At 42.3% G+C, this 27,142-nt stretch overlaps 1 protein-coding gene and 1 non-coding gene across 8 annotated transcripts in view; both read left to right on the plus strand.

The window, feature by feature from the left end:
• The first annotated feature begins 2,217 nt into the window (after positions 1–2,217).
• On the plus strand, positions 2,218–2,291 carry trnai-aau (transfer RNA isoleucine (anticodon AAU)). The gene has a single exon. It is a non-coding gene; the product is annotated as a tRNA-Ile (tRNA).
• A 9,235-nt stretch (positions 2,292–11,526) lies between these two features.
• LOC137344593 (cAMP-responsive element modulator-like) overlaps positions 11,527–27,142 on the plus strand; it is a 140,343-nt gene continuing 124,727 nt past the window's right edge. For 3 of the 7 annotated variants that reach the window (XM_068007675.1, XM_068007682.1, XM_068007703.1), the window contains exons 1-2: positions 11,544–11,620; positions 22,432–22,530. The gene's annotated coding sequence lies outside the window, so the exon portion shown is untranslated. Of the gene's footprint in view, positions 11,621–22,431; positions 22,531–27,142 lie in introns of all 7 variants that reach the window. The other 4 variants (XM_068007711.1, XM_068007670.1, XM_068007716.1 and 1 more) reach the window with 2 other exon arrangements.

Raw genomic sequence — 27,142 nt, forward strand, 5'->3', positions numbered from 1 at the left:
CCCAGATCTCTCTGTTCCTGTACCCCTTTTAGAATTGTGCCCTTTAGTTTATATTGCCTCTCCTCATTCTTCCTCCCGAAATGTATCACTTTGCATTTTTCTGCATTAATTTTCATCTGCCACATGTCTGCCCATGCCACCAGCCTGTCCATATCCTCTTGAAGTCCATCACTATCCTCCTCACTGTTCACTACACTTCCAAGTTTTGTGTCATCTGCAAATTTTGAAATTGTGCCCTGTACACCCAAGTCCAAGTCATTAATATATATCAAGAAAAGCAGTGGTCCTAGTACTGACCCCTGGGGAACACCACTGGACACATCCCTCCAGTCCAAAAAACTCACTATTACTCTCTGCTTCCTGTTACTTAGCCAATTCTGTATCAATGCTGCTACTGCCCCTTTTATTCCATGGGCTTCAATCTTGATGATAAGCCTATTATGCAGTACTTTATCAAATACCTTTTGAAAGTTTTGCCCTTATTTCTTTATTCATCCATGGTGTATCATTGCTGGCTAGTTTGATCTTGCTTTTTAGTGAGATATATTTCTTCTGCACTCTATTGATCACCGTTTCAAATGTTTCCCACTGCTGTTCTATTTCTTGGTTTGTCAGTAAATCTTTCCAGTTTATTTTCGCTAGTTCCATTTTCATCCCCTTAAAATCAGCTTTTTTCAATTTATTACTTTGATCTGTGTCTTACTTATGTCCTTCTCAACCTTTATCTTAAACTGTATTATGTTGTGATCGCTATTGCCTAGATGTTCCCCTATGCTTACTTTTCTTATCTGTACTGGTTCATTTCCCATTATTCTCTTCCTTTCGGATGTTTCTCCCTCTCTCTCTCTGTCTTGTGTTCTGGCCGTTTGTATATTCGGTGGTCCTGTAGGTAACACCTCTCTGTCTGAACACTTTGATTGCCTTGACAACGAGCAGTTGGAAAGATTATCTGTAATCACCAGGTATTGTTCTCTGACTATAAATGCGAAACATTCAAGGAATCCCACGCTCACCTGACAAAGGAGATAATCTCCGAAAGCTTGTGATTTTCAAATAAAATTGTTGGACTGTAACCTGGTGTTGTAAGATTCTTTACATTTGTCAACCCCAGTCCATCACCGGCATCTCCACATCATTATTAGATCCAACAGTGCTTCTTCTCTTGTTGGGTGTTTTACATACTGGGTGAGAAAGGAGTCCTGCACACATTATAAAGACTCCATTCCCTGTACCCCTTTACATACCTCTTATTTCCAGTTTATTTGGGGGAAGTTAAAATCTCACATGATTATTATTCCATTTCCTTTCCTCATTTCACATATTTACTTACATATTTCTTCCTCCACCTCCTTTTCACTATTAGCATGATTGATCCCTTCTTGTCTTTTATTTCAATCGATATGGATTTGTTTCTATCCTTCTGTTAGTTATGTCCCTTTTTTCTGCAGCCATTATGTTATCTCTAATTAATACAGCTACTCCATCCCCCCACTTCTTCATTCCCTATCCTTTCTGATTACATTATAACCTGCAATATTTAGTTGCCAGTCCTGTTCTTTATTTAGCCATGTTTCAGTTATTCCTACTACATCTGGTTCCTCGTTACGGATTATTGCCTCCAGTTTCCCCGTTTTATTTTGGATGCTGTGTACAATGCTGTACAGGCAGTTTAATTAATCTTTAATCTTTAATCGTTGTTCCTTTTACTTTATTTTTAACAGTCCTTTGATACTTCTGTTTGATAACTGTATTTGTTCCTTGACCGTTTATGTTATCTTTATTCCTTACCCAGGTTTGACCTTTACATTCATCTCCTGTTGAAATAGCTAAGGAAAAAATGAGGAATCTTAGACTTGACACTCAACATGTCCAACCAATGCAGAGTTGCAATCAATAAAACCAACAGAACCAACAACTCCACAGAAAATCCACTACAAACACACTTACTCTATATATAAGTAAAGTGTACTGAACACACATATAAACTTAAAATATCTGTTAAATGCAACATAAGAATGCAGAAAAGTGAAACTGTATTGCACACAATTGCCACAAGGTGGAGTAAGTATGCAAACTTTTAAAAAATGAATTTAACTTTGTGTTTAAAAATTCTAATTATCCTTTAAAGATTTTTTTTATTTTTTTAGAAAAAATGTATGAAAAATATAATTGTGAAGCAGCTATAACTAAGATCAGATTGAGACAGTTACACGTACTGGCCGGTTAGCTCAGTTGGTTAGAGCGTGGTGCTAATAACGCCAAGGTCGCGGGTTCGATCCCCGTACGGGCCAGAATTTTTTTTTTCATTATAGAAAAAATTATTAAAACAAGGCAACATGTAAGCATATATAAAAGAATTACACATTTATAAATTCTGCAGGGTAGTCACTATTGGTACACAGGATAACATGAAACGTTCACATATTCATTCTCTAATACAGGATACAGCATAAATTCAGAGTTGCCTGGCTGAGAGCTGAGGCTAATGCCAGGCCATCCCAGCTGTCTGTGGGTGATCCCATAAGAAAGGTATTAGAGGATTTTGGGCAGAAGGAAAATAAAAAGGAAAAAGGACGGGAGGGGATTTGTTAAATCATTGATTGAGAGAGTTTGAGGAATCACCAGCCTTCGGGAAAGGAAGTGAAAAGAAAGTCTCTCAGATCCTAGTTTTGGACACTCCCATTCAACCAATATTGCTGAGAAGATTCAGTGGAGAGAATTTGATGGGAAGGTCTTTCAGGAAGGCAAAATGAGTTTGCAGAAATTTGTCTTGCCTCAGCTTGGGTTGCTATGTTCTACAGTACATGTCTCCACTCTAATCACGATGGGACCACATCACTGGAATTCATCACTGCATGGCAAACAACAGGAAATTGAGCAAGAGTTTTCATATTCCATATTTTACCTACTCTATCTTTCCCCATCACACAGCCTCTTTTGTATGATCAAAAGTCTAGCTCTTGTATATAGCGTGCATCCATTGTGTCACACCTTTCAAACCTGAAAGTGTGGCCTCAGAGGCTTCACATTTCCAAAGTGCCATAAGTGCACAGGGCAAAAAAAATTGTGATAGGTACAAATTGAATACCTGATTGACTAAGTATGAACAAATCCAAGTTTCTAAAAAAATATCAAAGAAAGAACGAGTTACGAGCAACTGAGCAATGAAAACCCTCCTTTTCCCAAGTTGCCATTCACAAATCAGACAGTACCACAAAACTGACCGACCAAGTTGTTCAATTTCTTTGCAGGGCCTTCCTTATTCACTCATCAGTGTTTACAGCTAGAAATAACATTTAGAACACAAACACATTAAAAATTATACAATTCTTTAAAAAGAAACACTGAACCATAAAACTGGTTATTTTACATAGAATATACAGGCCATTTGGCCCAACAGGTCCATGCCAGTGTTTATGCTCCATACGAGCCTCCTCCCCCCCTACTTCATCTAACCCTATCAGCATATCCTGCTATTCCTTTCTCCCTCAAGTGTTTATCTAGCTTCCCCTTAAAAGCATCTATGTGAGTCACCTCAACTACACCTTGTGATGGCGCTTTCCACATTCTAACCAGTCTCTGGGTAAAGAGGTTTCTCCTGAATTCCCTACTGGATTTATTAGTGACTATCTTATATTTATGACCCCTAGTTCTGGTCTCCCCCACAAGTGGAAACTCTTCTCTCCATCTACTCTATCAAACCCTTTCATAACCTTAAAGACCTCTATCAGGTCGCCCCTCAGTCTTCTTTTTTCTGGAGAAAAGAGCCCCAGCCTGTTCAATCTTTCCTGATAGGTATAACCTCTCAGTTCTGGCATCATCCTAGTAAATCTTTTTTGATCCTTTTTATCATATGGAACCAGACTGTTCACAATACTCCAAGTGTGGTCTAACCAAGGTTCTATACAAATTTAACATAACTTCTCTGCTTTTCAATTCTACCCCCCTAGAAATGAACCCTAGTGCTTGGTTTGCTTTTTTATGGCCTTATTAAGCTGCGTCACTACTTTTAGTGATTTGTGTACCTGTACCCCCGATCCCTCGGCTCCTCTACCCCATTTACTCTTACTTTCCAAGGAGTATGTGGTCCTTTTATTCTTCCTATCAAAATGTACCATATTTGAAATGTATGCAAGGAGTTTCCCCCGACACACACTTGCCCTTCAATGATAGAAGTGTTACAATATGGTAGAAGTGTTTAAAATTATGAAAGGATGTGGCAGGGTAGATAGAAGCAGCCTGTTTCCAGTCGTTCAGGTATCAAGAATGAGGCACGTAGATACAAGATTAAATATAAGAGATTTAGAATAGAGGGCTGGAGAAATTTTACACATTTGAGTCTGTGGAATTCTGCTTCATTATCAGAGGAGTTGTGAATGGAGCTGAACACTGTAGAATCATGAGTGAACAGCCCCACTCCTGACGTTATGACAAAGGGAATGTCATTATGAAGCAAGTGGTGATGGTTGGGCTGAAGACACTATCCTGAGGAAAGCAAGCTGTGATATCCTGGGGCTGTGGTGACTGGCATCCGACAACCACGACCACCTTCCTTTGCATTAGATATGCCTCCAGCCATTAGCCTCTATTTTTTCCTTTGACCAACATTGACCAGTTTTTCTCGGGGTCGTTGGTGCCATACTTGGTCAAATACCACCTTGATATCGACGGCAGCTACTCTCACCTCTCCTCTGGCATTTAACTCTTGTCCACGTCAGGATCAAGGCTGTGGTGAAGTCTGGAGCTGAGTGTTGCTGATGGAACCCGAACTGAACTTTGGTGAGCAGGTTATTGGTAAGTATTACGTGATGGCACTGTTGACAACTCTTTCCCTCACTTTACTGACGATTGGGAGGAGACTGATAGTGCAGCGATTGGTCAGGTTACATCTGTCCTGTTTTTTGTGGCTGCCATACTTGGGCAATTTTCCACATTGTCAGGTAGATGCCAGCATCATAGCTGTACTGGAACAGCTTGGCTAGGGAGTGGCTGGCTCTGGTGCACTTATCTTCAACACTTCCAATGGGATGTTGTCAGGACCCCCAGCTTTTGCTGTGTCCAGTGCAGTCAGCCGCTTAAGGTCACACGGAATTGGCTGGACATTGGTATCTATTATGGTGGGGTCCTCGGGAGGAGACCTAGCAAGTTCATCCACTTGGCTTTTGGCGAAAGATGCTTGAAAACACCAGCCGTATCTGTTGAATTCACGCACTGGGCTCACCATAGTTGAAAATTGGGAATCATTCCATAGATCTGAAACATGGCTAAGGGAGGGGCAGGACTGGCAGCTCAATGTTCCAGGGTACAGATGCTATAGGAAAGATAGAGCAGGAGGTAAGAGAGGAGGGGGAGTTGCGTTCTTGATTAGGGAGAACGTCACGGCAGTAGTGAGAGGGGATATATCCGAGGGTTCGCCCACTGAGTCCATATGGGTAGAACTGAAAAATAAGAAGGGAGAGATCACTTTGATAGGATTGTACTACAGACCCCCAAATAGTCAACGGGAAATTGAGGAGCAAATATGTAAGGAGATTACAGACAGCTGCAAGAAAAATAGGGTGGTAATAGTAGGGGACTTTAACTTTCCCAACATTGACTGGGACAGCCATAGCATTAGGGGCTTGGATGGAGAGAAATTTGTTGAGTGTATTCAGGAGGAATTTCTCATTCAGTATGTGGATGGCCCGACTAGAGAGGGGGCAAAACTTGACCTCCTCTTGGGAAATAAGGAAGGGCAGGTGACAGAAGTGCTAGTGAGGGATCACTTTGGGACCAGTGATCATAATTCCATTAGTTTTAAGATAGCTATGGAGAAGGATAGGTCTGGCCCAAAAGTTAAAATTCTAAATTGGGGAAAGGCCAATTTTGATGGTATTAGACAGGAACTTTCAGAAGTTGATTGGGAGAGTCTGTTGGCAGGCAAAGGGACGTCTGGTAAGTGGGAGGCTTTCAAAAGTGTGTTAACCAGGGTTCAGTGTAAGCACATTCCTTATAAAGTGAAGGGCAAGGCTGGTAGAAGTAGGGAACCTTGGATGACTCGGGAGATTGAGGCACTAGTCAAAAATAAGAAGGAGGCATATGACATGCATAGGCAGCTGGGATCAAGTGGATCCCTTGAAGAGTATAGAGATTGCCGGAGTAGAGTTAAGAGAGAAATCAGGAGGGCAAAAAGGGGATATGAGATTGCTTTGGCAGATCAGGCAAAGGTGAATCCAAAGAGCTTCTACAAATACATAAAGGGCAAAAGGGTAACTAGGGAGAGAGTAGGGCCTCTTAAGGATCAACAAGGTCATCTATGTGCGGAACCACAAGAGATGGGTGAGATCCTGAATGAATATTTCACATCGGTATTTACGGTTGAGAAAGGCATGGATGTTAGGGAACTTGGGGAAATAAATAGTGATGTCTTGAGGAGTGTACATATTACAGAGAGGGAGGTGCTGGAAGTCTTAACGCGCATCAAGGTAGATAAATCTCCGGGACCTGATGAAATGTATCCCAGGACGTTATGGGAGGTTAGGGAGGAAATTGCGGGTCCCCTAGCAGAGATATTTGAATCATCCACCGCTACAGGTGAGGTGCCTGAAGATTGGAGGGTAGCAAATGTTGTGCCTTTGTTTAAGAAGGGCGGCAGGGAAAAGCCTGGGAACTACAGACCAGTGAGCCTGACATCTGTAGTGGGTAAGTTGTTAGAGGGTATTCTGAGGGACAGAATCTACAGGCATTTGGAGAGGCAGGGACTAATTAGGAACAGTCAGCATGGTTTTGTGAGAGGAAAATCATGTCTCACGAATTTGATTGAGTTTTTTGAAGGGGTAACCAAGAAGATAGATGAGGGCTGTGCAGTAGACGTGGTCTACATGGACTTCAGCAAAGCATTTGACAAGGTACCGCATGGTAGGTTGTTACATAAGGTTAAATCTCATGGGATCCAAGGTGAGGTAGCCAATTGGATACAAAATTGGCTTGACGACAGAAGACAGAGGGTGGTTGTCGAGGGTTGTTTTTCAAACTGGATGCCTGTGTCCAGCGGTGTGCCTCAGGGATCGGTGCTGGGTCCGCTGTTATTTGTTATTTATATTAATGATTTGGATGAGAATTTAGGAGGCATGGTTAGTAAGTTTGCAGATGACACCAAGATTGGTGGCATTGTGGACAGTGAAGAAGGTTATCTAGGATTGCAACGGGATCTTGATAAATTGGGCCAGTGGGCCGATGAATGGCAGATGGAGTTTAATTTAGATAAATGTGAGGTGATGCATTTTGGTAGATCGAATCGGGCCAGGACCTACTCCGTTAATGGTAGGGCGTTGGGGAGAGTTATAGAACAAAGAGATCTAGGAGTACAGATTCATAGCTCCTTGAAAGTGGAGTCACAGGTGGATAGGGTGGTGAAGAAGGCATTCAGCATGCTTGGTTTCATTGGTCAGAACATTGAATGCAGGAGTTGGGATGTCTTGTTGAAGTTGTACAGGGCATTGGTGAGGCCACACTTGGAGTACTGTGTACAGTTCTGGTCACCCTATTATAGAAAGGATATTATTAAACTAGAAAGAGTGCAGAAAAGATTTACTAGGATGCTACCGGGACTTGATGGTTTGACTTACAGGGAGAGGTTAGACAGACTGGGACTTTATTCCCTGGAGAGTAGGAGGTTAAGGGGTGATCTTATAGAAGTCTATAAAATAATGAGGGGCATAGATAAGGTCGATAGTCAAAATCTTTTCCCAAAGGTAGGGGAGTCTATAACGAGGGGGCACAGATTTAAGGTGAGAGGGGAGAGATACAAAAGGATCCAGAGGGGCAATTTTTTCACTCAAAGGGTGGTGAGTGTCTGGAACGAGCTGCCAGAGGCAGTAGTAGAGGCGGGTACAATTTTGTCTTTTAAAAAGCATTTGGACAGTTACATGGGGAAGATGGGTATCGAGGGATATGGGCCAAGTGCAGGCAATTGGGACTAGCTTAGTGGTATAAACTGGGCGACATGGACATGTTGGGCCGAAGGGCCTGTTTCCATGTTGTAACTTCTATGATTCTATGATTCTATAAAAATGGGGCCAGCTGGAGCACATTATGACAGAGGGACCAAAACAAACTGATCCCCACCATTGATATCAGAGACTTCTGTAGTGTTATTCGTACATATGTGTACTGACTTAACGTCGACAAGGGCTTGAAAGTGTTCCAGAATTATTCTTAGCACCTCAGTTCAAGGTTGCTGATTTGCCAGGTGGGCTGATCTGTTGACCACCTGACACATCAAATACTCTTGAAGGTGGGCATCCCATCCTACAAGGGGTGTATGAGTTACTACAGTTAGTTGTACCAGGAGCTAGCATAAAGGACACCCTGCAGGATATTGTTCTCGTGTGAAAAAAAGCTGCGGTCGCAAGCCAAGGCCCAATTAATTCTTACCAGTTGAAAGTAAGCACTGAGCAAAGAGACTATTGGCTCTATAGGACAAGTGGAAGGACTCTGCACCGGTAGCTTTGAAATTAAGTTTGAGGACCATTCAATTATATTACCATATAGCAACATGGAAGTAAATATCTTGTAGCTCACACTGCTTGAATAATCTGATGGAGGATGATCATGAATTTATCATTTGATAAACTGATTTAGGCCCCGAGATAGAGAATTAGTACTTCATTGGCTGTGAAGCACTTTGGGACATCCTGAGGTTGTGAAAGGCACTATAAAAATGCAAGTTCTATCTTTCTAAAATAAAGTCTGAGAAGTAATTTAATCCAATAATTTCATAACACAGGGTGTCACCAAAAGGTGAAGGGGATAACCAACTTTATTTGTCTCTATGATCCAGGCATCTGAGATGAAATATTGGAAACAGCTTCTTTTCAGGGTCCCTGGTGGTTGTGGGGTCGAGAACCAGGTAGTTTTCTGATAGTGTAAAGGTTGATCCAGAGTGAAGTGGGAAAAAAGTCTGCAGCCTGAAACCTGAACTATAAATACCACATAAGGTCCTGCCAAATGGAATGTTCATTCAATCTTCACAGAATATCTACTCCTACCACCTATACCTGTCAAGTGTAACCAAACTAATCTGCATATGCAGAAATCCAGGTCCCTAGACATAACTGCAGAATGTTACCTGTTGCTGCAGCACAGCACTTTGTAACTCGCTTTTCACAATGGGTAGTTATTGCTTGCAAAGAGGACCATAGCTTCATTTGATACTGCTGTACAAACTTTGCTCAGTGGACCAGGCAACAGATTTCAGATTTGGTTACACCCCTTGAAGAAATCAACCAAGTGTCTAATCTCTCCAATTCTCATTCAGAACGATTGAGATTTGTGTCTTGGATAGTAGGTTTCCTGGAAAGGATAAGGCGCTGGATTGATTTGGATCAGTATCTACTTTTAATCTTTGGAGTGCTCGCTTATTTTTTTGCATTTTTCCACCTTGTCCTGATTCCTATAACAAAGTGGGACGTTGTATTACGTACAGTGTTTATAAATTCTTTTATAGCAGCTGAAAAAGCCATTTTGTCACCATGGAAAAGAAATATAATAGTTTGTCTACATTACAACAGCGACTGCACTTCAAAATACTTCATTGACTGTTAAGCGCTTTGGGACATCCTGATGATGTAGAAATGCTATATAAATGCAAGTTATTTCCTTAACAAGTTGAATTCATTTCAGAATAAGCTCTCACTAAAACTGGCAGTCTATCTGCCATGGGACAAACAACTGAAGTTTTCCCCTCCTGAACCCAGGAAATATAATCTGCTTCAACATTCTTCAAAAGGTTCCCAAGAGGAATGAGCACCATAGTGAAGCTGTGGAAACAAATGAATCCAATTGCAGAGTCTAGAATTTATAGCATGAAGCCACTTGCATAAACAGATACTCTGATAAGAGCAACACAATTTTTACATCCCTGATAAGATGGCCAACCCGAGAAACAGTAAGAGAATCAAACTTCTATCGCACAAGAAGAAAACCCATGAAGAACAAGTTTTCTTTTTGGAAGAGAGCTTTACTGAGCAACTGTCTACGCTGTATCTGAACTTAAAGTATTTTATACTAACACTGGCTACCCAAAGTAAAAGTGTGTTTGTTCTCTCCCAACATGGATACTTCTTGTAATATGCTGGCACGATATTAGTGTACATTTGGCTTAAATGTGAGTTAACCAATTTCATCTAGGCGCTGGAGCATAATTTGCCATACGTCCTTGAATGGCAAAACAGGGGAACATATCAGTTAGGGTGCCTGCTAGTCATTTCATAATCCTCATTATAAACACATGTATAATTGGATGCTGGATGAGAACAGGCACAAGCTTCACTGGTTCTCAATCATACAGCCTCTGCTCACGTTTACTATCTGGATTTGTGTTTTCACACAAGGAGCAATGTACACTCAAAAGATATCTAGCGAGATTAGTAGGGGTAAAAGCTAAATAATCTTTTTAGAACCAGATGATGGGATGAGTCAGTAGGTTCTTTCAAATGGATGAGCAAAGATGCACTGAATGCCTTTCCTCGTTTCTATGGATCTTGGGGGTTTTAAAAAAAAATCACACATGCGACGCACAGAGGCCTTCATTTTTAAAATAATCTATATGCCAGGAGCATCAATGTTTTTCTTACAAGAGAAAATAGGAGGGATGGGGGACGACGACGACGAAGGGAGAGTGTTCCCTCTTTTGAATTATAGTTCTGGAATTGCAGTATCTACACCAACAGCCGATCACCACTTGGAGGCGTCCACACTCCGCACTGTGTCACCTGCACCCGGTTTAAAAAAGCGTCACGTTTTAAAGTAGGTTCAATTAACGCGGAACTCGAGCCTCTCATATCAATTGAAGCAGAACCCTGACAGATCGGGCTCAAACTAACTGAATTATAATACACGTGCTCCCAAACAGTTCTATTAAAGACAATTAACTTGGTTCATTTTGCAAACACCGACGATTCTCGGACGGTTACCACAGCCGCTCTCTCTCTCGGGGGGGGGGGGGAATCATCACGGCTCCGGACAACCAAAAAAAAACCAAATAAAGCGCCCCGAGATGTTTTATACACCTCCGCCCGTTTGAAAACACCAAGGCGTATCGCCGATTTACAGCCTCAAATCTCACCTTCGACTGACCATGAGGAAAATAGATATGAGCATTTAATAAATCACACATCAAAGACATTTTTTTTAAAAAACCCAGAAAACTTCCTTTTTCTCTCTTTTACCTTTCTCTCCTCCTTCTACCCCCGCGCCCGCCCGCCCCCCTTTTTCCAATACAGAAGATGCCAATACATGAAAATGAGATCCGGGCTCAGGTGGAGGGGAAGGCGGAGAGGAAACAGAACACGGGAGAGCGCGAGAAGAAGGCCGCACGGACCAATGGTTGCAAGGGGCAGGCTCTCGCGAGGTTTGGAAGGCCTGTCCGTTGGGAGCCGGGTCCAATCCGGCGTCGAGTTGCGGCGGCGGCGGCGCAGCGATCGCGGGTTGCGCGCGAGCCGGGTGCTGCGGCCTCGCCTGGTTTGAGGGGACTGGAGGTGACGCTCTCAGTGTATTTTTTTGACGTGGCGGCTACGTATCAGCACAGCCATCCACTCCTAGCGCACCGTAATCAGTGACGAGTAAAACTACGTAAGTGGTAAGTAAGAGAGACGGAGGGAGAACTCAATTGAGAGACGGTGGCAATAACAGCACACGCACAGCATGCACGTAGCATTAATGCAAAAAAAAGAAACCCAGGATGGGAACACAGAGAGAGAGAGAGAGAAAGCGCGAAAGGCGGTAGCAGTAGAAGCAGCCGCTCGGCTCCATCCTTTCGCCTTTCTCCTCTTCCTCTTTTTATTTTGGTGGGGAGGGGGGATTAATTTAAGGAGAGAAGGGGAGCTACCGAACCCGGGCTGACAAGATCAGATTTTGCAGCCTTCTGTACAAGCGCAGTGGATCGGTGTTTTCGGCCCAGGGGTTGTTAGGGTCTTATGGAGGAAGTGTTTTGTGTGTTTAAACCCTCATTTGGAGGGTCGGATAATTTAAAATGATGCAGATTTTTCTTAAATCAGCAGAGAAGCCAGGGTGGGAAGAGTGACAGGACGAGAGAAAACGCTTAATAAAAAAAATACTACTTTTTCTTCGTTGGTTTTGTCCCTGAGTCGTGCGATTAATGAGATCCTGATGGGAGTGATTGTATGTTTTTTAAATATATAATTTCTAAGATTATTCCCCTCCCCTCCCCTTCACTGTTCTCTTACACACTATAATAAAAAAGGCTCCAATCGCGGGAGCAAATTTGATGAAATTGACTTTTTTTTACAGTAGCAGATTCAAATGAGTTTTTGCTAGTTTAATGTTCAAATTTTATTTATCTATAATTTTAAACTGCAGTTTGGAAGTTAAAAATTTCCAAGGCGCATTCTGGCGTTTTTTAAATTCCTCAACCAGCAGCAGATAACGACAACTATCAGGCAAACACGCACCAATCTTAAAATTTATTTTGCAAACAAAATTCACTGCAGTTTTTATTTTAAAATTCATATTCACTGATCATTATTAATTCAAGAATAAATTAACATTTACAGATTTTTGATCTATCAGCCTTGATGGTGGGGGGAATAAGAGCTGTGTTTTGGAGGAGCTCGGAGGGTGTATTTTTTTGTTGCTGCATTTGATGCCGATGGAAAGTTACCGACCTGCTCTTTCTCTGCGGTTTGAATTGCCCCCATTTCTGTCATCATTAGACTGGTTGTTGTGTGTTTCCCCTCTGTTAAGATGACAGAAGAGGTGCTCGCCATGTCTCCTGTTACTTTAGCCGCCCATTTTTTGTATGTAAGCTCCTGACGTTTGTCCACTTGCGACAACATGATCTGCTACAGTGTAACAACATGACGTTATCCTGGTTAGACTTTGTCACAGAAAATACGACCGAGACTTGTCGGTGTGTGCGTGTGAGAGTGAATGAGTGAGGAGAGAGACGGGGAAATTTATTTAGTGGGAGTTTAAAGGCGAGAGAGAAAGTCCCATCGCCGTCAGTCCTGCTTTGTCGTTGAGGAGACTGTGGTCCGGGAGCCGGGTTGGGTGGGGGGGGTCACATCGCGGCGAAGCGAACATGTCGGAAAAGGGGAGAGAACAGGAGATACTCGGCATCTGGATGCAGATTATTTCATCAGATTGTTCATTTTGGGACTTAACAAAAAACATCTCGCCAGTTGAATCGATTATGGTGTTTGTAATTTTGGACCGAATGTATTTAAATGAGTTTATTTAAACAACCACTGGAATAGAACGACAAACATGTAACAGAAATGGTATTTTGTCTTCAAACTGGGTGACTTTTGAGAAGCTCGGGGCGGGGGTGAGCGGCCGACACGGTGATGGGTGTTTTTAACCGGCTGGAGTGTGGAGCTGTCGACGGTCTCGCATGCGGCGGGTGGGTTTTTTGAAACCCATTTTTCTTCATCTCCAGTTTGAGTTCCGTTCAACAAAATGTTTGTAACTCCGTGAATTTTTTTTAAAAAAGAAACACGATTCGTGGGACAAAAGTCAGCTCAAACCCGGTGTGTGTGTGTGTGTGTGGGGGGGGGGTGTTTGTTCGTGTAAAATTGATCGCCTCTTTATTAATACAAAATAGACGGCTGCGGTTTGCGAGGAGCGTTTTTTAAATTTTCGAAAACCTAACTGCAACACCGACCAATAGGACGGTGTTTTGTTTTTTTTAAAAAACCAAAGATTCAAAAATAAAATTGTCGAAGTTTTGACCTGTTTAATAGTTTAAAAGCTTGAATGTCGCGTTTTTAAAAAGAAGTATCATTGTTTATTTGTAAAAAATTTTAAAGAAAAAGAAAATCTTCGTTATTTTTAGAGGCTGACAAATAAAATGGCGCCGGTTTGATTTGCTGTGGAAGGTTCCAGAAATGGCGCAGTGTCTCCACAAGTGAGGTTCGCTGAAAGTGTGCTTTTCACTCGTCAGCCTGTAGTATTGCAGCGTGGAAATGCACTGATGCGGCTCAGCTGTAACCTTATGGGAGAACTGTTGTTCTGCGGGGGCTACATATTCATACACTTCTTCTCTTCCTCCTCCTGTCTCAAAAGTCAAATTAGTCCAGCTGATTACTAAATGCATACACTATACATGGATATAATTTTTATTTGGGAGGGTAACAGAGAGTGTTACAAATCGAAAAAATGATAGCGCTTAATAACGTGTACAAATCCCCCCCCCCCAAAAAAAACCAGATCTACCCAAGGGATTTATTGCATTTTTAAGTTGCAATAGAAACTTGTAGCCAAGACCTGTTCAAAGTCGTTGAAAATTTATGGTATTGGAATAATCGAAGTTATCTTGGGTCATCTATCTGCAATGTTGCAATGAAGATCAAGGTCTTGTGATGTTTAAAAAAATATTTAGTAACCTGGGATTGTTCACCTTAGAGCAGCAAAGGTTAAGGGGAGATTTAATAGATTTGTTCAAAATTATGAGAGGTTTTGATAGAGGAAATAGGGAGAAACTGTTTCCATTGGCAGGAGGGTAGGTAACAGGAAGACACAGATTTAAGGTAATTGGCAAAAGAAACGGAGATGAGAATTTTTTTTACACAGCGAGTTATGATCTGGAATGTACTGCCTGAAAGGGTGGTGGAAGCAGATTCAATAGTAACTTTCAAAAGGAAACTGGATAAATACTTGGGAAAAAATTGCAAGGCTATGGGAAAAGAGCTGGGCTGTGGGACTAATGGGATAGCTCAAAGACACGGGCACGATGGGCCGAATAACCTGAATACAATAAATTATAAGTGCTGTATTGCTGAGAATGTCCTTAAGCTGGCATTGTTTGATTTTGATATTGTACAGTATTCCTGCTGTTCTGGGTTACAGATGTCAGTTAAATAGCATTCTAATGGAATTATTACTTTTAAATTGTCTTTGCAGAATGTGTTTTTCGTAGTTGTAACTTAGTTGTTACTTTGTCAGGCACTTAATTACTGAGCAAATGATCATCTTCAAAGTTTACTCCTATCTCAAATGTTATGGAAGTGAAAATGCTTAATGCCAAACCTCCCTGATCCAATCAACATTTTGCTTATTGAGGGGAGAAGAAAGTCAGTATTTCTACATTATGGCAGTTAGTTAATTAAAACATTTTTGAATTGTGTACTTTTATACTGAATGGTAAGATTGTCATGGAGAGTGGAGAAATTTGGTGCTAAAATTCAAAATGACTCTAGATGAGAATTTTCAGCATCTGGTGCCAACTAGTGTGCAAATTTTAATTCATGAAACAGCCTTCAAGTGACCCAATATTCTCCTATCAGATAAGAGAATACTTAAAATCATGTGGGGAAGTTCTCAGCACATTACGGCAAAAAATTGCTTGGAATTTTCCGTGTTCTTTAAACAATATATATATTCTTTTTTTAGTTTTTACATATAAAACTGCGGATTCAAGTTGCTGGCATAGGTCAATTTATACAGATCTGATGTTGCTTAAATAAGGCTTAATGTGAAGCTCTGAACTATAATGAACTATTTATACATACATTTACTGGAAGTATTTTTCTGTACATTCAATTCAAGATCTTTTAAAAAGATGGGTGACTGTTTCATGTGTGCGTATATATGTAGATTTCCATAATTAAAAATAAAAATTCATTTTACTTCAAGGAAGTATACAAAGCATACAAGAAAAAATAAACATGGAAGAAATGGAGAAGAAAAAGTTAGATTCTTTTCAAATTATCTTGCTGTTTTTTCATCTTGTTCAGGACCCAAGCCATTTTCATTCCTTCCTGCCTTAAATTGGCTAGGGTTTTGAATAGCAATTTTTCTTCTTTTGTATTTATCCCAGATTGTCTTGTTGACCAATATGGCCATGAAATCCCCTCACTACAATGGATTTGAGCACATAATCTAGGCTGATACTTAAGGGTGGTACAGAGGGAGTCTGGACTTTCCATCTTTCTGAGCTGTTAAACCGAAGCCCCGTTTTTTGTTCCGATGGATGGATGGATGGATGGATGTAAAAGATCCATGGCACTATTTGAAGAAGAGCGGGGAAGTTTTTCCAGTTTCTTCACCATAATTTATTCCTGAACCAACATAACCAAAAACAGATGTATCTCATTTACTGGTTGTTGGCCCTGGCTGTGTGCAAATTGGTTGCTGTGTTTGCTGATATAACAATAGTGACCACATATGAAAGAATATCAGTGGCTGTGAAATGTTTTATGCCATCCAGAGGACATGAAATGCACTATACAAATACAAGCTCTTTGCTCAACTGTAACTAATTCAATTTTTCTATAACCTATCTTGTAAGGGGATGGTTTCTTAACAGGAGTGGACATATGGGAAAGATACTTTAAAAAAAAAATTAGCTGAATAAATTGTGAAGACCACAGCATGAGTTAATTATTCTATCATCATATGAGTTGGTGTACTTTTCCAATACACCAATGCGAATAGGACAGTTTTAATTGTATGATTTTAATGTTACGAGTTTCTGTAAAGTTGTATGCATAAAAAAATTGAGATATTGATACATGCAGATCATTACGTACATTTTTTACTGTGCTTTTTTTAATCCATTTATGTCAACCCCCCCAACTAAGGTGCACAGACAATCTTTTCCATTCTTTCTGCCAGTGTTGCTTATTCACAACCTCTCTTGTGATTGAGGATGGCTGGCATTCTCAAGCTTCCTGCAGGGGAGCATTGTTGGAACACACACACGTGTCTGGGGTTTGCCATCCAGTTTATGCCGAGGATTGAATGATAGCCAAATTTGTTTCCCCGCACTGTCCATCAGCTTTAACACTATCAGCCTCCAATTAGGATACACACAAGCTGTTGAATGAATTAACCCTATCTTGCCAAATATGAAAGAAGTCAGACAACAGTCATGAAATAACAATTGTTTATTGAGTACAATTCTAGTTAGTGGCGCTTAAACATGGAGTATGCAAATAATTAGTAGAGGGTTAAAACGTTACAAAGGCAATTCAGCTGTAACTGCTTGCTGATTATAAATTTGCAGTTGAGATCAGTATTTGAGGTTAATATAAAATGGCAAGATGAATTTAGGGTCGGACTCGTTAGATAGCTGATAATTTAACAGCATTAGAATGACAGAATTTATGGCCCAGAAACAGGCGATTCGGCCCAACTGGTCCATGGGGGCGGTATTTATGCACCACCCAAGCCTCCTCCCACCTCTCTTCAATTAACCCTATCAGCAACAGATAGCCAGTCTATTAAATAGATTGAAGTCTTACATGCTTGTACTTAGCAATGTTTCCAGGACTTTAATGACCTCCTCATGAGATGGTGTAGTTGAACTGGTTTCCTCACCTTCCTCTGGGAGGATGGTGTGAGATGTTAGAGTGATGACCCTCTGTTCCTGTGTAAATTCTTATCTGCTTGTATCTGGCTGGTATAGCCATAACCATCTTCAGCCAGAAGTGCCGAGTGGATGATCCATCTCTGCCTCCTCCCGAAATCCCCACCATCACAGAAGCCAGTCTTCAGCCAATTTGATTCACTCCACGTGATAACAAGAAACGGCTGTGTGCACTGGATACAGCAAAGGCTATGGGCCCCGACAACATCCCAGCTGTAGTGCTGAAGACTTGTGCTCCAGAACTAGCTGCGCCTCTAGCCAAGCTGTTCCAGTACAGCTACAACACTAGCATCTACCCGACAATGTGGAAAATTGCCCAGGTATGTCCTGTCCACAAAAAGCAGGACAAATCCAATCCGGCCAATTACTGCCCCATCAGTCTATTCTCAATCATCAGAAAAGTGATGGAAGGTGTCGTCGACAGTGCTATCAAGCGGCACTTACCAATAACTTGCTCACTGATGCTCAGTTTGGGTTCCGCCAGGACCACTCGACTCCAGACCTCATTACAGCCTTGGTCCAAACATGGACAAAAGAGCTGAGTTCCGGAGGTGAGGTGAGAGTGACTGCCCTTGACATCAAGGCAGCATTTGACCGAGTGTGGCACCAAGGAGCCCGAGTAAAATTGAAGTCAATGGGAATCGGGGAAAACTCTCTAGTAGCTGGAGTCGTCCCTAGCACAAAGGAAGATGGTAGTAGTTGTTGGAGGCCAATCATCTCAGCCCCAGGACATTGCTGCAGGAGTTCCTCAGGGCAGTGTCCTGGGCCCATCCATCTTTAGCTGCTTCATCAATGACCTTCCCTCCATCATAAGGTCAGAAATGGGGCTGTTTGCTGATGATTGCACAGTGTTCAGTTCCATTCGCAACCCCTCAAATAATGAAGCAGTCCGAACCCGCATGCAGCAAGACCTGGACAACATCCAGGCTTGGGCTGATAAGTGGCAAGTAACATTTGCGCCAGACAAGTGCCATGCAATGACCATCTCCAACAAGACAGAATCTAACCACCGCCCCATGACATTCAACAGCATTACCATTGCCGAATCCCCCACCATCAATATCCTGGGGGTCACCATTGACCAGAAACTTAACTGGACCAGCCATATAAATACTGTGGTTACAAGAGCAGGTCAGAGGCTGGGTTTTCTGTGGCGAGTGACTCACCTCCTGACTCCCCAAAGCCTTTCCACCATCTACAAGGCACAAGTCAGGAGTGTGATGGAATACTCTCCACTTGCCTGGATGAGTGCAGCTCCAACAACACCCAAGAAGCTTGACAGCATCCAGGACAAAGCAGCTCGCTTGATTGGCACCCCATTCACCACCCTAAACATTCACTCCCTTCACCGGCACACAGTGGTTGCAGTGTGTACCATCCACAGGATGCACTGCAGCAACTCGCCAAGGCTTCTTTGACAGCACCTCCCAAACCACCTAGAAGGACAAGAGCAGCAGGCACATGGGAACAACGCCACCTGCACGTTCCCCTCCAAGTCACACACCATCCTGACTTGGAAATATATTGCCATTTCTTCATCGTCGCTGGGTCAAAATCCTGGAACCCCCTTCCTAACAGCACTATGGCAGAACCTTCACCCCATGGACTGCAGCGGTCAAGAAGGCGGCTCACCACCACCTTCTCGAGGGCAATTAGGGATGGGTAATAAATGCTGGCCTTGTCAGCGACGCCCACATCCCATGAATGACTTTAAAAAAATAATAATTCTGTAACCATTCTCCTCTAGGAGAAGTACTTTGATTTTACAGAGACACTTCTACATTTACTAGACAAAGTATGACTTAAAGAACTGGAACTGAACTTGATTGAGAACTAATACTGAACTTGAGTGTCAAAAATACTATCTTCAATATATCCTTCCTTTCCATAAAAAGCCCTCCCAATTCCAGTGACCAATCAAAGTGACACATGTTTCAAGTGTTCAGCTCTTCTGGTTTCATGTGCCCCACACAGCCCTGTTGGTTATGATGATCTCCAAATCTGAAGCACTGGCACCTGTACATGCCAGGTCATGAGTTTACTCCTGGCTTCAGTCTTTAAAAAAATTTTTTAAAAAAAAATTCATTCACGGGATGTGGGTGTCGCTGGCGAGGCCAGCATTTATTGCCCATCCCTAATTGCCCTTGAGAAAGTGATGGTGAGCCGCCTTCTTGAACCGCTGCAGTCCGTGTGGTGAAGGATCTCCCACAGTGCTGTTAGGTAGGGATGAAGGAACGGCGATATATTTCCAAGTCAGGATGGTGTGTGACTTGGAGGGGAACATGCAGGTGGTGTTGTTCCCATGTGCCTGCTGCCCTTGTCCTTCTCGGTGGTAGAGGTCGCGGGTTTGGGAGGTGCTGTCGAAGAAGCCTTGGCGAGTTGCTGCAGTGCATCCTGTGGATGGTACACACTGCAGCCACGGTGCACCGGTGGTGAAGGGAGTGAATGTTTAGGGTGGTGGATGGGGCACGAATCAAGCGGGCTGCTTTGTCCTGGATGGTGTTGAGCTTCTTGAGTGTTGTTGGAGTTGCATTCATCCAGGCAAGTGGAGAGTATTCCATCACACACCTGACTTGTGCCTTGTAGATGGTGGAAAGGCTTTGGGGAGTCAGGAGGTGAGTAACTCGCCGCAGAATACCCAGTCTCTGACCTGTTCTTGTAGCCACAGTATTTATGTGGCTGGTCCAGTTAAGTTTCTGGTCAATGGTGACCCCCATGATGTGCTTTGCTGACAAAGTGCCTCACGCAGGTCCCGACAAGGCAGGTCATATTTATGTCCTCTTTACTGAGTCATTTCCTGGCCTGTGGTTTTGAACGCTTGTCTTCTATCCCTGGTGAGGAATGTTTTGGTTGAGCCTTAATGGTTAAATTAGCATTAACCCTTTACTTTCCTGGCTTTCAGTCATACTACTGACTACATTTTGAGGACACATTTAAGACATTTCTTAGGGCATCTGACTTCTTGTGCTCCTTTTAATGGCCTGGTCAAGATCAGGTAATCTAATGTTCTAATATTTTGTTTAAATGTGCTGTGTTCATGTGTTGTGAACACATGCAGGATTTAGTATTTCAAGAGTTCCTGATTTAATGTTTAATGATGGAATCGCTCTGTGAATACTGGAATAAAACTTTATTGTACGCAGAAAGTGCTGAATATTGTTTCCTTAAATTTTTCAGAAACTGGTAAAATTTATGGGTTTTGTAATAAATTTAATGTTTTGCCTTGATCTTCCCTGCTTCCAGGAGCGAACTGAGCGTTGGAGTGTCCACCTCTTATATTTTTGACTTGTGTGTATACATGTTTTTTCACTGTTTGTTTGCTTTTTGTGGCAATTGGACAGGATATTGATTGCACGTTCCTTTTTTTTAAAGGAAAGTCTATTCTTACCCAGTTTTATGACTTTATTTTGAATTTTTTTTCCATCACAAAATTTATAACAATTATATTTACTATACTTTTACTTTGGTGGGGGGAGAAAACCTCTAGGCTGTGATTTAATTACTTAGCGCAGTTTGTCCCCAGCGATGCAATGAGGGACCAGAAAGTTATTTTCACTTCATGAACATTTTGATGTGGTTGTATTCCTGAGTATCATATTTAATGCTTCTGTGCTGAGAGCTGCATTATATGGGTCTTCAACATGCATTTGTGATAAGTTTTTCCAAAATTTTTCATTGTTAACAAAATTTTACTTTTAAAAGTCGAATTATCAGAGAATCTTACAGCACAGAAGGAGGCCATTTGGCCCATCGTGCAAGAAGTATCTAATTAGTCCCACTCCTCCCGCTCTTTCACCATAGTCCTGCAAATTCTTCCTCTTCAAGTATATATCCAATTCCCTTTTGAAAGTTACCATTTAATCTGCTTCCACCAACTTTTCAAACAGTGCATTCTAGATCATAACTCGCTGCCTAAAAATATTCTCCTCATCTCCCCTCTGGTTTTGCAAAGTATCTTAAATCTGTGTCCTCTGGTTACTGACCCACCCGCCAGTGGAAATAGTTTCTCCCTATCTACTCTACAAAACCCCCATATAATTTTGACACCTCTGTATAATCTGCCCTTAACCTTCCTTGCTCTAAGGAGAACAATTCCAGCTTCTCTAGTCTCCACATTACTGAATTCCCTCATCCCTGATACCGTTCTGGTAAATCTCCTCTGCATCCTCTTCAAGGCCATGACATCCTTCCTAAAGTGTGATGCCCAGAATTGGGTACAATACTCTAGCTGAGGCCTAACCAGTGCTTTATAAAGATTTAGCATAACTTCCTTGCTTTTGTATTCTATGCCTCTATCAAGACAAGGATACCGTATGCTTTTTTAACAGCTTTAGCAACTTGACCTGCCACCTTCAAAGATTTGTGTATGTGAAGTCCCAGAGTTCTCTGTTCCTGCACTTCCATTAAAATTGTACCATTTAGTTTATATTGATTGCCATTTCATGTTCTTCATTCCAAATTGCATCACTTCACGCTTCTCTGCATTAAAATTTATCTGCCATGTGTCTACCCATTTCACCAGTCTGCCTATGTCCTCCTGAAGTCTGCTACTATCTTCTCTGTTTCGTACATTTCCAAGTTTTGTTCCCCTGGAGGAACACCACTGTATACTTCCTTCCAGTCTGAAAAACAACTGTTCACCACTTCTCTCGTAGTTAATATCGTACCAATGCTGCCACTACCCCTTTAATCCCACGAGCTTCAATTTTGCTAACAAGTCTATTATGTGGCACTTTATCAAACACCTTTTGAAAGTCCATATACACAATTATCACTATAATTATGGATGAGGCAGGCCATTTGGCCCATCTTAATTCATCCACCCAGAAAGACCCTACAGTTCCTCCACATTTCAGCAAGATAACATGTAAAGGTGTGTAAATGGTATACACTATGTTAAAAAGTTGTATGGCTATTCACAACCTGATGTTTTCTCGACTGAGTAATGTCTCTGGTGTTGAGTTATTGATTCATTTCTTATTTGTATTGCATACACATTGGGTAGAGTTTGTGTTTGAGACTAGATGGCACAATGATTTTGTACATTGTTCTTTTGTCTCTAGCTTTGAATCCAGCCAGATTGATGGGATGAAAATATATGGCAATTCGACCTCTATTATCCCTATGTGAAATGAATTTCAGCGGTCTCAACAGAATTGCTGGTGAGAATAGGTCCACAATACAATTAGCTCTAATTTGGCACTGAATTGGCTTCAGCATTGCTGATGTAGGACATGGTGTCTTGAAGTTGGGGCTGAAATGTTGGGATAGAATGGATGCTGGCATATAGATGCTGGGGAACAGAAGAGCCTCCCAGTGTCGGAGATTCCCTGATCAGATGCCCACTGCATTGGTTCTCAACCTATTTATATAGGGAACCCAATATGGGCTGTATGAAGGTTATTATGAAGCCTTCAAATATTTTGACCCTGCCCTTTCTCATAAACAGAATGCACCTGTGACTAACTATAGATTGAAACATAAGGATAGAGATGGGGCGGGGGGCATTACTTTATTTTTTTTAAAAGAGTTGAAGGCAGGGGAAATAAACTGTGATTTAGCATGGATAAGATAGCAGTGTTCTGTACGGGATAATAGGGGAAAGATGCTAATGGTTGGGCTCTTGTTACAGGTTACCAAGTCAGAGTGAGGCTATCGATATTGAGCTGTACAAACAGATTAGGAAATATGTTTGAGCATGAATTCAATTGCCATGGGGAATTTTAATCTATCAAGAATTAATTTGGAGGGGGATAGTGAGATCAGCAGCAAATAAATTTACTTCCTAAACGTTGTTCCGGGCTGCTTTTTGATCCTGATGGTTAGTTATTTCTTTTCTTCTTGAGTTTGTCTCCTTGTTGCTGATTTCCCCAACCATTGGAAATAATCTTTCATTGTTAATTCTTTCAAATCCTTTCATAATTTTGAATATTTCTGTTAAATGTATACTTTGTATCCATTTTCACAGTGGAGGAAGAGGACAAAATACCAGTGGTATAAGGGAACCTAAAAATAAAACAAGGGGAGGAACTTACAATTTTGTACTTATATTAAATACGTAATGAATGGAGGTGCCGAAGCAGTGCCTGGATCGACATCTGTAAACTTCAGCTCATCCAAGACTCTGCTGCTCCATATCCTGACTTACCTCAAGTCCTGTTCACCCATCACCCCCCTGTGCTCGCTGGATTTGCATTATCTCCTGGTCTGGCAAGGCTTCGATTTTAGAATTCTCATCATCCTGTTCAAATCCTTCCATGGCCCTTGTCCCCTGCCCGCCTCCCCCAGAAATGGAATACTTAAGATAGTCAAATCTACAGGACATGATGGTTTCCACTCTTGGGTATTAAAAGAAACTGGTGGGGAAATTGATGATACGTTTGTCATAATTTTCCCAAGCTCTTTAGATTTGGGAATTGTGCCCTTGTATTGGAAAATTGTAAATGTCACTCCATTATTTAAGATGGGAGTGAAATCAGGAACGCTTTTTCACACAAAGGGCAGTGGAGATGTGGAACTCGCTTCCTCAAAGGTTGTGGATGCTGGATCAAATGAAATCTTCATGACTGAGACCGATAGATTTTTATTAGGTAAGGGAATTAAGGGCTGATAAATAGAATTGAGGTACAGATCAGTCATGATCTAATTAAATGGTTGTAAACAATTTTACAACACCAAGTTATAGTCCAGCAATTTTATTTTAAATTCACAAGCTTTCGGAGGCTTCCTCCTTCGTCAGGTGAACGATGTGAACGATTTCACATCGTTCACCTGACGAAGGAGGAAGCCTCCGAAAGCTTGTGAATTTAAAATAAAATTGCTGGACTATAACTTGGTGTTGTAAAATTGTTTACAATTGTCAACCCCAGTCCATCACCGGCATCTCCACATCATAATTAAATGGTGGAACAGACTCAAGGGGTGAATGGCCTATCCCTGTTCCTATGTTCCTAACTCCCTCTTTAACCTTCTTTAATACAGTAAATAAATTCCTGGCTTTTTACATTTCTCATAATTCATTTCTCTCATTCCTAGTATCATCTATTTTGTAGCTTTTCCTTGGCTGCAATGTCTGTTCAACAATGGGGTTCCCAAAACTGCACGCAGTCTTCAGCTATGGCACAACCAATGTCATGTACACATTCAACATTGCTTTCTTGCTTTTGCATTCAATGCCCTTTTATATAAAATCTAAAATGCAATTTTTCATTTTTATGGCTTTTTGGATAAACATTAAATCAGGAGAAAATTACAGGGCTATGGGGAGTGGGCAGGGAATGGGATAATTTTAAATTGTTACAGCAAATAGCTTGCACAAACATGATGTGCTGTAAACTTCTACAGTTCATCTGTATTTTGCAGATTTGTGTATTCACAATACTGGATGTCTCTTTGTTTTTTTGAAGTATTCAATATTGGTAACAATAATGTGCTGTTAGCACTTTAGTGTTCTTATTTTTCTAATGTAGAATTGACAATTTTTGCAGGACCAATTCTTTGAATTAGTTCTTCCAGTCTATAATAATAATCTACTATATTTGGTAGTAGTTGTCTAAAATAAGTGTTGTGACATACTGCAGTTTTGGTAGTGTAGTGTAGCAGGTATGCCTTACATAGAATTACTGCACAGAAACAGGCCATTCGGCCCATCTCTTCTATGCCCGTTTTTATACTCCAACTGTGCCTCCTTCCATTCTAATTACCTCTTCCCAGCCTGCCCTGATATCCCTCTAGTCCCTTCTCCCTCATGTATGCATCAAGCATCTTAAATGCATCAATACTATCTCTTCAACCACTCAATGTGACGGCGAGTTCCACACTCTCGTCACTCTGTGTAAAAAAATTCCTCCTAAATTCTTTACTTGATCTGTTAGTGGCTATCTTATATTTATACCTCTTTGTTCTGGACTCACCCACAAGTGGAAGTTACTCTACGTCCATGCCATCAAACCCCTTCAGAACTTTAAAGTCCTCTATCAGGTCTCCTCTTAAACTTGTCTTTTTCAGAGAAAAGAGCCCCATCCTGCTCAATCTTTCCTAATAATTTCATTCTCTCAATTCTGGTAACGTCCTTCTAAATCCTTTTCTGCACTATCTCCAGTGCTTCAGTATCCTTTTCATTGAATGGAGACCAGAACTGCATACAGTACTCCTTTCAGAAAAGAAGTGCTTACATTTAATGCATTCAATCTTCCAGTGGCTGTTGTCCGAACAGTATTTAATATTTGATTTCTAGTATACATCTAACAAAATAAGCTGCCTAATAAGTACGACAACAACAACAATTTGCATTTATAGTGCACCTTTAACGTAGAAGAACTTCCCAAGGCACTTCACAGAATTGCAATCAGACAAAAATTGACACAGCCAAAGAAGGAGATATTAGGGGCCCGATTTTAGCAGGGCTGCGGGTTCTCGGCGGATGGGCTAGCGGGTGCGTGGGTAACGCGCCCGGTGAAATTAGTGGGTTTCCTGCGCGATCGTAGCAGGCAAACCACTAATTGGATCCACTTACCTGCTCCTCCGGGTTCCCCGCTGCTGATCTGCGTGTCGGGCGGGCTGCACATGCGCAGTAAGATCTGTCAGCTGGAGGCGCTCTATTTAAAGGGGCAGTCCTCCACTGACAGATGCTGCAACCAATAGCAAAGATGACTGCATGGAGCAGCCCAGGGGGAAGGCTGCTCCCAGTTTAATGATGCCTCACCCCAGGTATCAATACATGGGGTGAGGAGGAGGGGGAGGACAGAGATCTTCCACCCGGCGGGCGGGAGGAAGCGGCCCGCCTCCGCCACCAGGAAGGCCTGGCTCGAGGTGGCAGAGGGGGTCACCTGCGCCACCAACACATCGCCCACCTGCACACAGTGCAGGAGGCGGTCCAATGACCTCAGTAGGTCAGCCACAGTGAGTACACGTAGTCCTTCCCCTGCACTCCGTCTGCCACATCACTGCCCCCACCCCACATCTCCTTCGGCACTGCCAACACTACTCCGTCACATCACCCCTCATACCCACTCAAACCCCATCCTCATCTTACCTGCACCTACTCACCTCGCCAGTACTCACCCCGCCACTACCACGCAACCCAATCCTCATACAATCTCATGGCTCTATCCCATACTCACCCTCTCGTGCATCTCTCTCACGGCCAGCCTCACTCAACCTGCCACCACCTGTGCTGCAGCCACAGGGCATGCATCACATATGTGCAGTAGGCGGCGTAAGGCAAACGTGTCGTGAGCATGAAGGGGGTGCACAAGGGTGTTTGAGGGTTTATCATGGTTGTTACTTATATTGAATTTCAGAACAACTCACATCACACATTATATTGGCACCACTACTGCCATGTCTTCGCGAATCCTGTCCGGTTTGTGCAATAATGCCCGCTCCTGGGTATCACTATGAGGACCCACCACTGATGCCACCCATTGTGTCACTGCAGAGTGGGTGTAGGTGTATTTGCAGGGCTCTTCTGCGCAGACGACTGAGAGACATCGGCGATGTCCCCGGTTGCACCCTGGAAGGCTGCGGAGGAGAAGTTCGGGAGGGCAGTGGTGAATTTGACAGCGACAGGTCGGAAGATGGTGCACGGGCCAGCCAGGAGCAGCTCGGCATGAAAGAGGCTGCAGATGTCCACGGCTACATGTTGCGTGACTCTGAGCCTCCGTGTGCACTGCTGCTCAGAGGGGTCCAGGAGGCTGAGCCTCGGTCTGTGGAACCTGTGGCGAGGGTAGTGCCCTCTGCGACGCATCTCTCTCTGCGGTAGCCCTCCCTCCT

Source organism: Heptranchias perlo, chromosome 2 (genome assembly GCF_035084215.1).
Source record: "Heptranchias perlo isolate sHepPer1 chromosome 2, sHepPer1.hap1, whole genome shotgun sequence".
In the NCBI taxonomy this organism is placed as follows: Eukaryota; Metazoa; Chordata; class Chondrichthyes; order Hexanchiformes; family Hexanchidae; genus Heptranchias; species Heptranchias perlo.